At 55.1% G+C, this 12,019-nt stretch overlaps 1 protein-coding gene across 2 annotated transcripts in view; it reads left to right on the forward strand.

Annotated features, from left to right (window-relative positions):
- The window catches only part of LOC139751483 (protein Wnt-2b-like), a 197,524-nt gene that overhangs the window by 149,872 nt on the left and 35,633 nt on the right, over positions 1–12,019 (forward strand). The gene's annotated exons all lie outside the window — the stretch shown is intronic.

Consider the following 12,019-nt stretch of genomic DNA (forward strand, 5'->3'; position numbering starts at 1 on the left):
TCCAGGGTTGCACAGCCGGGGGATGATAGTGGAACACATCAAAGCAACATTGTAGGTGGGGGGCGGGGCCCGAGTGTAGTAGGCCCGCGGACCCAGAGGGTCTTCGTCTCGTCAGAGGAGAAGAGACACTTAAGGTAACATAGTTTACATGTTGATGATGAAGTTCGTGTTAGCGGGTCGGTGGCTAACCACGGCGCCCCTGTGTGTGTGTGTGTGTGTGTGTAGGGAGGGAGGCCTCGTGCCCCGGACCAAGGGCCCAGCCCAGACCAGCCCTACTGGACCTCCGTCCACTCGTCTTCCCAGGGGCGGGGCGGGGAGGGTCGGCGGCGCTGCTTGCTTCCTGAAGGCGGCGGGTACAAGCTGTCATTGTGAAGCAAAGACGGTCTCCCCTCCTCCTTCACCTGCTCCTCCTCCTCCTTCACCTCCTCCTCCTCCTCCTCCTCCTCCTGCTGTAGCCTGGCTCCTCCTCCCTCCCTCTCTCCCCACCTCCCCATCTCCTTCACGGCGACAGCGCGGGGGTGAAGGGTTACGGAAGGGAGGATGGAATGGGGAAGAGAAATGGGGGGATGGGGGTGGTTTCTTTCGATAAACTCCCAGTGAAGAGAAGAACAACAACATTGTTGACGGAGCTTCGCCCCCGGGGGGGGGGGGGGGGGGGGAGGTGGAGGTACCAACCCTCCTCACACACACACACACACACACACACACACACACACACACACAGGAGTGGAGGGAGTGAGGAGTGAGGGTCACACCTCATTGTTTTTCCCACCCCTCACACACACACACACACAGGGGGGTCACACCTCATCGCTTCCACCACCACACACCCCTCACACGCGCTAGCCTGTGCCACCCACAACACATGGTAATGGGTAATGGGGACAGTATGAGGCCTGGGGCCAGCCTAAGACGGGAGGCGAAACACGCGTCGTCCGAGGCATAGAAACCACCTGTTTACTGCCTCAGGTGACCCCGGTCTGGCCACCCGGGATAGAGAGGGCCACAACGACGGCATGGGAAGGGCCACACTTCAGGTAATGGCCACAGCGACGGCATGAGAAGGGTCACACTTCAGGCAGTGGCCACACTTCAGGTAGGGGCCACAGCGACGGCTGTGAGAAGGGTCACACTTCAGGTAGGGGGCCACAGCGACGGCATGAGAAGGGCCACACTTCAGGTGGGGGGCCACAGCGACGGCATGAGAAGGGCCACACTTCAGGTAGGGGGCCACAGCGACGGCATGAGAAGGGTCACACTTCAGGTAGTGAGCCACATCGGGCATGAGAGAGAGAGAGAGAGAGAGAGAGAGAGAGAGAGAGAGAGAGAGAGAGAGAGAGAGAGAGAGAGAGAGAGAGAGATGGGAAGGGGGGAGCCGACTCTCGGAAGGCCACACAGTGGTGGCGCCAGAGGGCCACAGTGGGATGGCCAGGACAGCAAAAAACACTCCCTGAACATTGCTTTACGAGTCATTAAGCTTTTATACACGATTCCCGCCCGCGCTGCAGTTTGCCGGATTGTGGCGCACTATATACCCGGGCCAATGAGCAGGGGGGAGCAGTACATTACGAGGCCCGGTGATTGGTGGAGAGGCACGTGTGTCCTGGGGCCGGCCACGGCACTTGGGGGGAGGGGGGGGCCACCCCCCCCCCCAGATCAAGCCACCAACTTCCATTTAATATTATGTTTGCCCGCGCCAACCCCCCCCCCCCCTTTCCATACATTTACGATTCTTCCCCCTTCCTCTCCCTCCCTCTTGACCAGCGTCCGTCTCAATCAGAGGTGGAGCGAAGTGAGTCCGACGTTCGCAAGTGGAGAGGCGCGAACGCACGTCATTACGTCACGTGGGGGTCGTGGACCAGACGTCTGTGTGTGTGTGTGTGTGTGTGTGTGTGTGTGGACCTCTCCTATAATAGGCAACGGAGTCCTTCTTGTGGATGTGGATTTTTCATGTGGACGTGGCTGGTGGCTGTGGAGGTGATGGGTGATGGGGTGGAGGGTAAGGTCAGGGTCTGGGGGAGGGGGGGGGAGAAGTGGAGGAGGAGGAGGAGGAGGAGAGAGGGGTAGTAGCTGGCCTTAACTAGCACCACTCATTTCCGGATACCCGTTTACCGCTGTTTTTATGTTGACTGTTATGAGGTGTTCCGGCAGGGGGGGGAGGGGGAAGGGGGGTAGTGCTTCGGCAGGGGGGGGGAGGAGGAGAGGGTCGTGTTCCGGCAGCTGGGGAGGTGGTCCTCCGGCAGGGAGGGTGGTGGTGGTGTTCATTTCAACGAAGGAGGTGGTTGGTCCTCCGGCAGGGGGAGGGTCGTGTTCCGGCAGCTGGGGAGGTGGTCCTCCGGCAGGGAGGGTGTTCTTTCAACGAAGGAGGTGGTCCTCCGGCAGCGAGGGAGGTGGTCCTCCGGCAGGGAGGGTGGTGGTGGTCTTTCAACGAAGAAGGTGGTCCTCCGGCAGCGAGGGAGGTGGTCCTTCGGCAGGGAGGGTGGCGGAGGGCGTTATACGAGGGGAAGTTATTCGTCAGTATGGAACCCTTAAGGTGTCAGGTCAAGTATGTCATCCTTAAGGGTCAGGTCAAGGGCCAACAAGGCTGTCGAAACCCTTGGCAAGGCCCGCACTCTCCTGAAGATGTCGTACCGGCTTCGGGCATAAAGATCTCACCGTTTTCTTCGAAGGTCATCTTGTACTGCTGAAGCGAATTGGGACTTAATAAGAAATTCATTGAATTATTTTCATACACCACATCATCTATCCATTTATATTATTATTCATAACGACTAAAAAGTGTGGTACATTATAGTAATCCTGCGATAGCGTGGAGTTTAATTAACATTATTCATAACCTGATGATCCAAGATGGAGTTAGAGGAGAAACGGGAACCAGATGAGTGAGTTGCTTCGTCGACGGCAGAGATAGCTGGAGTACCGCTAGAACGGAGGAGTGAGGGAAAGGCAGAGCGACACAAGTTCTTAGAGATGCCCTTAGCTAAAGACCAGATAGACATGTCTCTGGATGACGAGGAGAGGCTATGGCAGATAAACAGCTGCCTATCAAGTGTTTATCATTTGGCGTCACGTTAATTCACAATTTCCCTCGTGTTTTGTAATTAAAATTTCCTCCCTTGTCTGATTGTCTAGAGCTCTTCTGTATCGTACGCGCTTATTTCTGCTTTATTTTGCGCCTCTCGAACATATCTTCGTAATGATAAAAACGCTCATATATTCAAATTGTTCATCCAATTTTCAGCCGATATAATTTTGGTATCCGATCGTCCGGCGCGCCCCTCGCTGCCAGACGTATGATTAATATGTCCGTGACTCTACAGATTATTATTAATTAACTAAATTGATCAGTGAGCATCGTGATGTTTTAATGATTACTTATATAAAGTTATTTCCAACGGCTTTAGAAATCTGTTCGTCAGGAGTAGTTAGCAGATGTGTCACGTTAAGACGAGAAATTTAGAAAGTCGGATGATTTTCGGGTGAAAGAACGGAGTGGTGAGTGAGAGGCGGCCATGGCAGGTTGAGGGAGGAGGAGGTGGGGGTCGGTCGGACGCTTCAAGTGACGCCAAGCAAAAATGGCGGATGGGGGCGATCCTCATTTCCAGACTCATTAATCCATTCTAATATCTTGGTATTTTAGGATTAGTCGCCGCTTTAATTATTAAGGCTAATGAAGGGGGAACTGCTCCGCCCTCACCCACTCACCCCCTCCCCCTTCTGACCGTCCTCCTCCCTGGCGCCTGAGATTGGCCGGACGAGAATACTCCAAGGATGGGAGGGGGAGGGAGAGTGGTTTTGGAGGGGAGGAGTGGGAGGGAGAGTGATTTTGGAGGGGAGGAGTGGGAGGGAGAGTGATTTTGGAGGGGAGGAGTGGGAGGGAGAGTGATTTTGGAGGGGAGGAGTGGGAGGGAGAGTGATTTTGGAGGGGAGGAGGAGGAGGAGGAGGAGGACTGAAGATTGTTGTGAGGCCTTTTATCGTTAAGGGTATTTTGACAGGTTTTGGAGGGAGGGAGGCTGAGTGAGTAGATTTCTTTCTTAGAGGGGGGGGGGGTTAAGTTGGGGGATGGGAAGGGTTGTGGTGGGAAGGGACGGGAAGGGAGTCTGTGATGGTGTGAGGGGGAAGCTGGAGAGGTCGTGGGATGGAATGGGCTCAGTGGCTGGGTCGGACAGGAAGCTGTGGTAGTGGTGATGGAAGGGGCTCGTGTTGGTGGGAGGGGGGAAGGTACGTTTTTGTGGGATAGGATGGGAAAGGCTGGCCTCTTCAGCACGACGGTACGACCCATCATGAGCACGATGGTACGTACGACCGTAGGATGTGATAATTTGGCCTTTGTAAGGGCCTGACATTCTTATACCCTCAAGGTCGTACCGTCGTGCTCATGGGAAGGGTCGTACCGTCGTGTTCAAGGGATTGGTCGTACCGTCGTGCTCAAGGCGAGGGTCGTACATTCGTGCTCAAGGGGAAGGGTCGTACCGTCGTGCTCAAGGAATAGATCGTACTATAGCGCTTCTTATGAGAAGGGTCGTACCCTCGCGCTCAAGTAATGGGTCATGCCGTCGTGCTTCTAATGGGAAGGGTCGTACAGTCGTGCTTCTGATGGGAAGGATCGTACAGTCGTGCTTCTGATGGGAAGGGTCGTACCGTCGCGCTCAAGGAGTGGGTCTTGCCGTCTTGCTTCTGATGGGAAGGGTCGTACACTCGCGCTCAAGGATTGGGTCTTGCCGTCGTCCTTCTGATGGGAAGGGTCGTACCGTCGCGCTCAAGGAATGGGTCTTGCCGTCTTGCTTCTGATGGGAAGGGTCGTACCCTAACGCTCAAGGAATGGATCGCGCCGTCGTGCTTCTGATGGGAAGGGTCGTACAGTCGTGCTTCTGATGGGAAGGGTCGTACCCTCGCGCTCAAGGGATGGGTCGTGCCGTCGTGCTTCTGATGGAAGGGTCGTACACTCGCGCTCAAGGAATGGGTCTTGCCGTCGTCCTTCTGATGGGAAGGGTCGTACCGTCGTGCTCAAGGAATGGGTCGTGCCTTCTTGCTTCTGATGAGAAGGGTCGTAAAGTCATGCTTCTGATGGGAAGGGTCGTACCGTCGCGCTCAAGGAATGGGTCGTGCCTTCTTGCTTCTGATGAGAAGGGTCGTAAAGTCGTGCTTCTGATGGGAAGGGTCGTACCGTCGCGCTCAAGGGATGGGTCTTGCCGTCGTGCTTCTGATGGGAAGGGTCGTACCGTCGTGCTTCTGATGGGAAGGGTCGTAAAGTCGTGCTTCTGATGGGAAGGGTCGTACCGTCGCGCTCAAGGGATGGGTCTTGCCGTCTTGCTTCTGATGGGAAGGGTCGTACCGTCGTGCTTCTGATGGGAAGGGTCGTAAAGTCGTGCTTCTGATGGGAAGGGTCGTAAAGTCATGCTTCTGATGGGAAGGGTCGTACCGTCGTGCTTCTGATGGGAAGGGTCGTAAAGTCATGCTTCTGATGGGAAGGATCGTAAAGTCGTGCTTCTGATGGGAAGGGTCGTACCGTCGTGCTTCTGATGGGAAGGGTTGTACCGTCGTGCTTCTGATGGGAAGGGTCGTACCGTCGTGCTTCTGATGGGAAGGGTTGTACCGTCGTGCTTCTGATGGGAAGGGTCGTACCGTCGCGCTCAAGGGATGGGTCGTACCGTCTTGCTTCTGATGGGAAGGGTCGTACCGTCGTGCTTCTGATGGGAAGGGTCGTACCGTCGTGCCTCTGATGGGAAGGTGAAGATAAACTGAAAGAGTAACAGAGGCGAGTATCAGTTGTTACGTGCTGCTGCTGCTGCTGCAGGGAGAAAAGAAAAAGGAAGGGAGAGAAAAAAAATACGTCCCTACATCAGGGAGTGTTAATGTCTGGAGCTCCTGGCTGAATGATACGAAACTTTCTGACGAGCTGCTCCAACACCAACTCTGGCTAGGGAAACATGGTGACGAGCTGCTCCGTCACCACCTGCGGCCAGGGAAACATGGTGACGAGCTGCTCCACTACCAGCTCTGGCCAGGGAAACATGGTGACGAGCTGCTCCGCCACCAACTCTGGCCAGGGAAACATGGTGACGAGCTGCTCCAACACCAACTCTGGCCAGGGAAACATGGTGACGAGCTGCTCCACCACCAGTTGTGGCCAAGGAAACATGATCACAAGCTGCTTCACCACCAGCTCTGGCCAGGGAAACATGATTACAAACTTTTTCACCACCAGCTCTGGCCAGGGAAACATGATGACGATCTGCTGCACCACCAGCTCTGGCCAGGGAAACTTGGAGAGGGGGAAAAAAATGTGAAAATCCTTAGTGATAGCATGAGGAAGATACCGGATGAGAACCGTTGGTCACACTGGTCATTTCCTATAGATAGGATATCTGGCCGAGATTTTGTTTACTCAGGATACCCGTAGGAAGGCCCCCCGGACGAAGAATGAGACGTTTTACGTCACTGGTCAATCCTTTAAAAGTCCTGATTCCTACGTATCCGGTTGCGCCATTCCGTTCGGCTCGCACGGATTCATCCGGACACATCCTGCGGTTAACCGATGCCTCGTGAGTGACAAGTCCAAGAGGGGGTTGGCGGCAGGAGGTGAGGGAGGCTTCCTTTCCCTCCCTCCCTCCTTCCTTCCCATGGATCCTTCCCACACCAAGGAAGCCGCTCCCTCCTCCCTCCTTCCTTCCCCCTTGCCATGGATCCTTCCCACACCAAGGAAGCCGCTCCCTCCTCCCTCCTTCCCTGCGTGCCTGCTGGAGGCCATACGTATGAGAATGGCGGGCGTTCCGGCTGCGGGAGCCTGTCGCAGCCCGCCGCTTGAGTGAGGCTTGCACTTCGCCTCAAGGATTACCAACAATTTATCGATACCAGAATTTGTTCTCGGGGAAAAGTTTGCGCGATTTTGGCAGGTTGTAGAGAAGGGGAGGCTGGGGAGGGAAGGGTGACGGGGAGGGGGGAGTTTAGAGTGACGTGGGGGAGGGGGGAGTTTATGGTGACGGGGAGGAGGGGGGGAGTTTAGAGTGACGGGGAGGGGGGGAGTTTAGAGTGACGGGGAGGGGGGGAGTTTAGAGTGACGTGGGGAGGGAGTTTAGAGTGACGGGGAGAGGGGGAGTTTAGAGTGACGGGGAGGGGGGAGTTTAGAGTGACGGGGAGGGGGGGAGTTTAGAGTGACGGGGAGGGGGGCGTTTATGGTGACGGGGAGGGGGGGAGTTTAGAGTGACGGGGAGGGGGAGTTTAAGGTGACGGGGAGGAGGGGGGAGTTTAGAGTGACGGGGAGGGGGGGGAGTTTAGAGTGACGGGGAGGGGGGGAGTTTAGAGTGACGGGGAGGGGGGGAGTTTAGAGTGACGGGGAGGGGGGGAGTTTAGAGTGACGTGGGGGAGGGAGTTTATGGTGACGGGGAGGGGGGGGGAGTTTAGAGTGACGGGGAGAGGGGGAGTTTAGAGTGACGGGGAGGAGGGGGGAGTTTATGGTGACGGGGAGGAGGGGGGGGGAGTTTAGAGTGACGGGGAGGGGGGGAGTTTAGAGTGACGGGGAGGGGGGGAGTTTAGAGTGACGGGGAGGGGGGAGTTTAGAGGAACGGGGAGAATAAGGTGAGACGTGGGGGTGTTGAGTGACGGATCTACACCCTTGGCTCGTGAAGAGTGGACGTGTCTGAGGATCGGGGGGGCCACATCAGGATGGACGGGAGGAGGCCGGGGGGTCTGGCCACGTCTGAGGGTCGGGGGGGGGGCCACATCAGGATGGACGAGAGGAGGCCGGGGGGGGGTCTGGCCACGTCTGAGGGTCGGGGCCACATCAGGTTGGATGAAGGGAGGTGGTCGGGCCACATCAGGAGGGACGAGGGGAGTGGGGGGGGTCTGGCCACGTTTGAGGGGAGGGGCCACATCAGGACGGACGAGGAGTGGTATCTGGCCACGTCTGAGGGTCGGGCCACATTAGGACGTACGAGGGGTGGTATCTGGCCACGTCTGAGGGTCGGGCCACATTAGGACGTACGAGGGGTGGTATCTGGCCACGTCTGAGGGTCGGGCCACATGAGAACGGACGAGGGGTGGTATCTGGCCACGTCTGAGGGTCGGGCCACATCAGAACGGACGAATGGTGATAAAATGGTCATATCTGAGGGTCGGGGCCACATCAGGACGGACGAATGGTGATAAAATGGCCATATCTGAGGGTCGGGGCCACATTAGGACGGACGAATGGTGATAAAATGGCCATATCTGAGGATCGTACCACATCAGGACGAATGGAGCGTCGCTGGCCGGAATACAGCTGACCTCCAGTACCCACTTGCGGTGAAGATGGAAAAGAATCATTAAGGAAACCACAGGAAATAAATAATGCCAGAAACAGAAATATAACAAAAAAGATAAAAAAAAAAAGTGTCAGAAACGGAAATATACATAATAAAAAGATAAAGAAAACAGGACTGCTACAAGCGATGCCTCACATCACATTTTTTTCCCCCAGAGTGACTCAAGTCATTTCAGTCATTACAAACTCAAGTCACCTCAGTCATGATAGACTAAAAGACTCCATTATTCTCCCCCCCCGTACACACTATGTCCGACCAGATTGTGGTTACATAGACAGTGTAGTAGGAAAAGAGCGCTCCTCTCTCTCTCTCTCTGTCAGTCTGCCCACACACACACACACACACACACACACACACACACACACACACACACACACACACACACAGAGAATCTGATGCTATGAATACTAATAAATGAGAGGCGGTGCTTGGTCGGGGAGAACCTGGGCTTTTGTTGTGGAGGTTACTGTACGTAATTATAGCGGAGGCCCTGGTGGTCCACGGTGTCGGGAACTGACGCCCTGGCCACACACACACAGAGAGAGAGAGAGAGAGAGAGAGAGAGAGAGAGAGAGAGAGAGAGAGAGAGAGAGAGAGAGAGAAGTATATAGAGTGGTATGGCAGGAGGCGGTAGGATGAAGGGAGGGAGGGAAAGAGGGAGGTAGTACGGTGAAGGGAGGGAGGGAAAGAGGGAGGTAGTACGGTGAAGGGAGGGAGGGAAAGAGGGAAGTGGTACGGTGAAGGGAGAAAGGGAAAGAGGGAGGTGGTGCGATGAAGGGAAAGAGGGAAGTGGGAGGCGATAGGGTGAAGGGAGAGAGGGAAAGAGAGAGGTGGTAGGGTGAAGGGAAAGAAGGAAAGAGGGAGGTGGTAGGGTGAAGGGAGGGAGGGAAAGAGGGAGGCGATAGGGTGAAGGGAGAGAGGGAAAGAGAGAGGTGGTAGGGTGAAGGGAGGGAGGGAAAGAGGGAGGTGATAGGGTGAAGGGAGGGAGGGAAAGTGAGAGATGGTAGGGTGAAGGCGGCATGGGGAGGGAGAAGGAGGGAGTACATTACCCCAGGTAGGCCACGCCTCCCCCAGCCCTTTATTGGTAATCTAAGAGTAATTGTCCCTTTTACTCCCCAGCTCACACACGGGGCCCCACCATTCCTGGGGAGGGGAGGCGGCAAGGACGAGGCTGGGGAGATGACAGGCTTGTGTGTGTGTGTGTGTGTGTGGGAGGAGGGGGTTAGCATGCTAGGGGAGATGGCAAGACCGGGGAAGTGGCATGCTGGAGGAGGTGGTAGGTTGGGGAAGTGGCATGCTGGAGGAGGTGGTAGGTTGGGGAAGTGGCATGGTGGAGGAGATGGGAGGGACTGGTAACAAGAGACCTGATGGTCCATGCCGGGGTTACGTATCTGTTGTGAAGACCAAAAATGGTGATAGAAACAGGATAGTACATCAGAGGGCATCTCCCTCACCCACCTCTCCCCTCCAGCTCAGCTCTAGGGAGGGAGAGAGAGAGAGAGAGAGAGAGAGAGAGAGAGAGAGAGAGAGAGAGAGAGAGAGAGAGAGAGAGAAGAATGTAGTATGGGGTGAACATACTGCCTTAGAAAGTTTATAGGAAAGCCTGGGTTTGGCACAAGTTCCCTCCCTGTGTTATAACATGGCAGGTACACCTGTGTCCTGTTCCAAACACTGGTTCTTGGTGTGTATGTCATTTGTGTTGGTGTATATAGTTATCATCACCTTATATAACTCATACGTTGTACAATGTATATAAATCATACGTTGTACAGTGTGTATATGTACTGTCTATGTCTTGTCTTATGGCAACTTGGTCGTTGTGTACACAAATGCAATTGATATCACTCCTCCCTTTGTTTCACGTGACGAGGGGGCCCCGGCCCTCTGTGTCCATGGGCCCACTTGGGCCCCCCCGTCAACCAACCAACCCCTCTCCCCTGTATTGATGTACTATACCTTGTACTCTCTGTACCTGCCTCCACCTAACCCCCCTCCACTAGCCATGCCTCCTTCAGCCGTGCTGTCTGCGAAATGTTTTGTCTCTAACATCTGGCAAATGATGATATGAAATTAGATATTCCACGTTAGAAACTGGGGTGATGGGGAGCTGGGGAGGCTGGGAGGGAGAGGATTGGGGTGGTGGCAGGCTGGGGTGATGGTTTGCTGGGGAGCTGGGAGGGAGAGGATTGGGGTGGTGGTCGGCTGGGAGATACGGCAGGCTGGAAGATGTATCAGACGGGGCTCGTGGCAGGCTGATGTTGGCACGCTAGGAGAGGTGTCAAGATGGCTTGGCGGGAGGAGAGGGAGTTGTCAGGCTGGGGAGTTGGCAGACGGTGAGGGTTTAGGGTGGAGGAGGTGAGGGACTAGAAGGTGGCTGGGGTGGGTTGACGGGGTTGCGTATCCCCACCTATCCACCTACGTCTTCCACACCTATCCACCTAGATCTCCCCCACCTATTCACCTACGTTTACCCTCACCTGTCCACCAACGTTTACCCCACCTATCCACCTACGTTTCCCCCACCTATCCACCTACGTCTCCCCACCTATCCACCAACGTTTCCCTTCACCTATCTACCTACGTCTCCCCCACCTATCCACCAACGTTTCCCCCAGATCCCATAACCGCCTGTCCATCTACCCCTCCCCTAGGCAGCCGCCTACCTGTGCGTACTATCCTCGTTCTTGATCGTTATCTCAATAATTCTCCCCCAGTCATGTCGTTCAGTCATTCAGAATCGTTCAGTCACCGTCCATGTGAGGTAACTGGCCATACACTCACACTCACTCAACCACCCGACCGCTCCTCAGTCAGTTAGACCAGTCACTCACTGGACCGGCCGACCAGCAAAGCCAGTCACCTATTTTGAACTCTCCGGTCAGCCAGTCACCAGTTAAAAGGCGACTACTACGGAGGGCCGCTGGTGAGGGAGGGAAGGAGGGAGGGAGGGATGGAGGGCAGTCCTTCCCATTATGGAGGTGATGGTGGGTGGGACAGCGCCCCCCAGAGACTAGCATAAACAAGATTGACTCCGGGTTTATCACTTGAGGGGGAGGGGGATCGAACCCCCTTCCCTTCGCTAGTTATCGTCTTTTATTGCAGTATATGTATCGTAGCACCGCAGCGGCGCCCCCCCCCCCCAACCCCTCACACACACACACACACACACCTCCTTTACTACGATCGCCCCAGAGATGTGCCGCCCTCCTACCCAGCTCCCCCGATCCGTGTACCGTGGTCTTTGGGTCCAATTAGAAGGTATCAAGCAAACTGTGGAATATTAAGAGATCATTTTAGTTTCACAAGCCCTCAAACACGACGGTACGACCCTTGAGTACGACGATACGACTCTAGTACAACGGTACGACTCTTGAGTACGACGGTACGATACTTGAGTACGACGGTACGATACTTGAGTACGAAGGTGCGACCCTTGGGTACGACGGTACGACCCTCTAGTACGACGATACGACCCTTATATGATGAATGTATGTGTGGTCTTAGAATTATCTTCATCTGAAGGTGCTAAAGGTAATTCTGGGGGTGGTTAGAAATTGACCATGACATCCTAAATGACCCTGGCAGTTGACCAACCAACCCTTGGGTAAGATGGCATGAGATTTGACTAGACCTTAAGCGATCAGATGAAGAAAGGCTAGACCCATCCTACCCACGGGGTTTTACCCCTCCTGCTCAAGGGGTTGAAATTGTC

Source organism: Panulirus ornatus, chromosome 11 (genome assembly GCF_036320965.1).
Source record: "Panulirus ornatus isolate Po-2019 chromosome 11, ASM3632096v1, whole genome shotgun sequence".
Taxonomy (NCBI): Eukaryota; Metazoa; Arthropoda; class Malacostraca; order Decapoda; family Palinuridae; genus Panulirus; species Panulirus ornatus.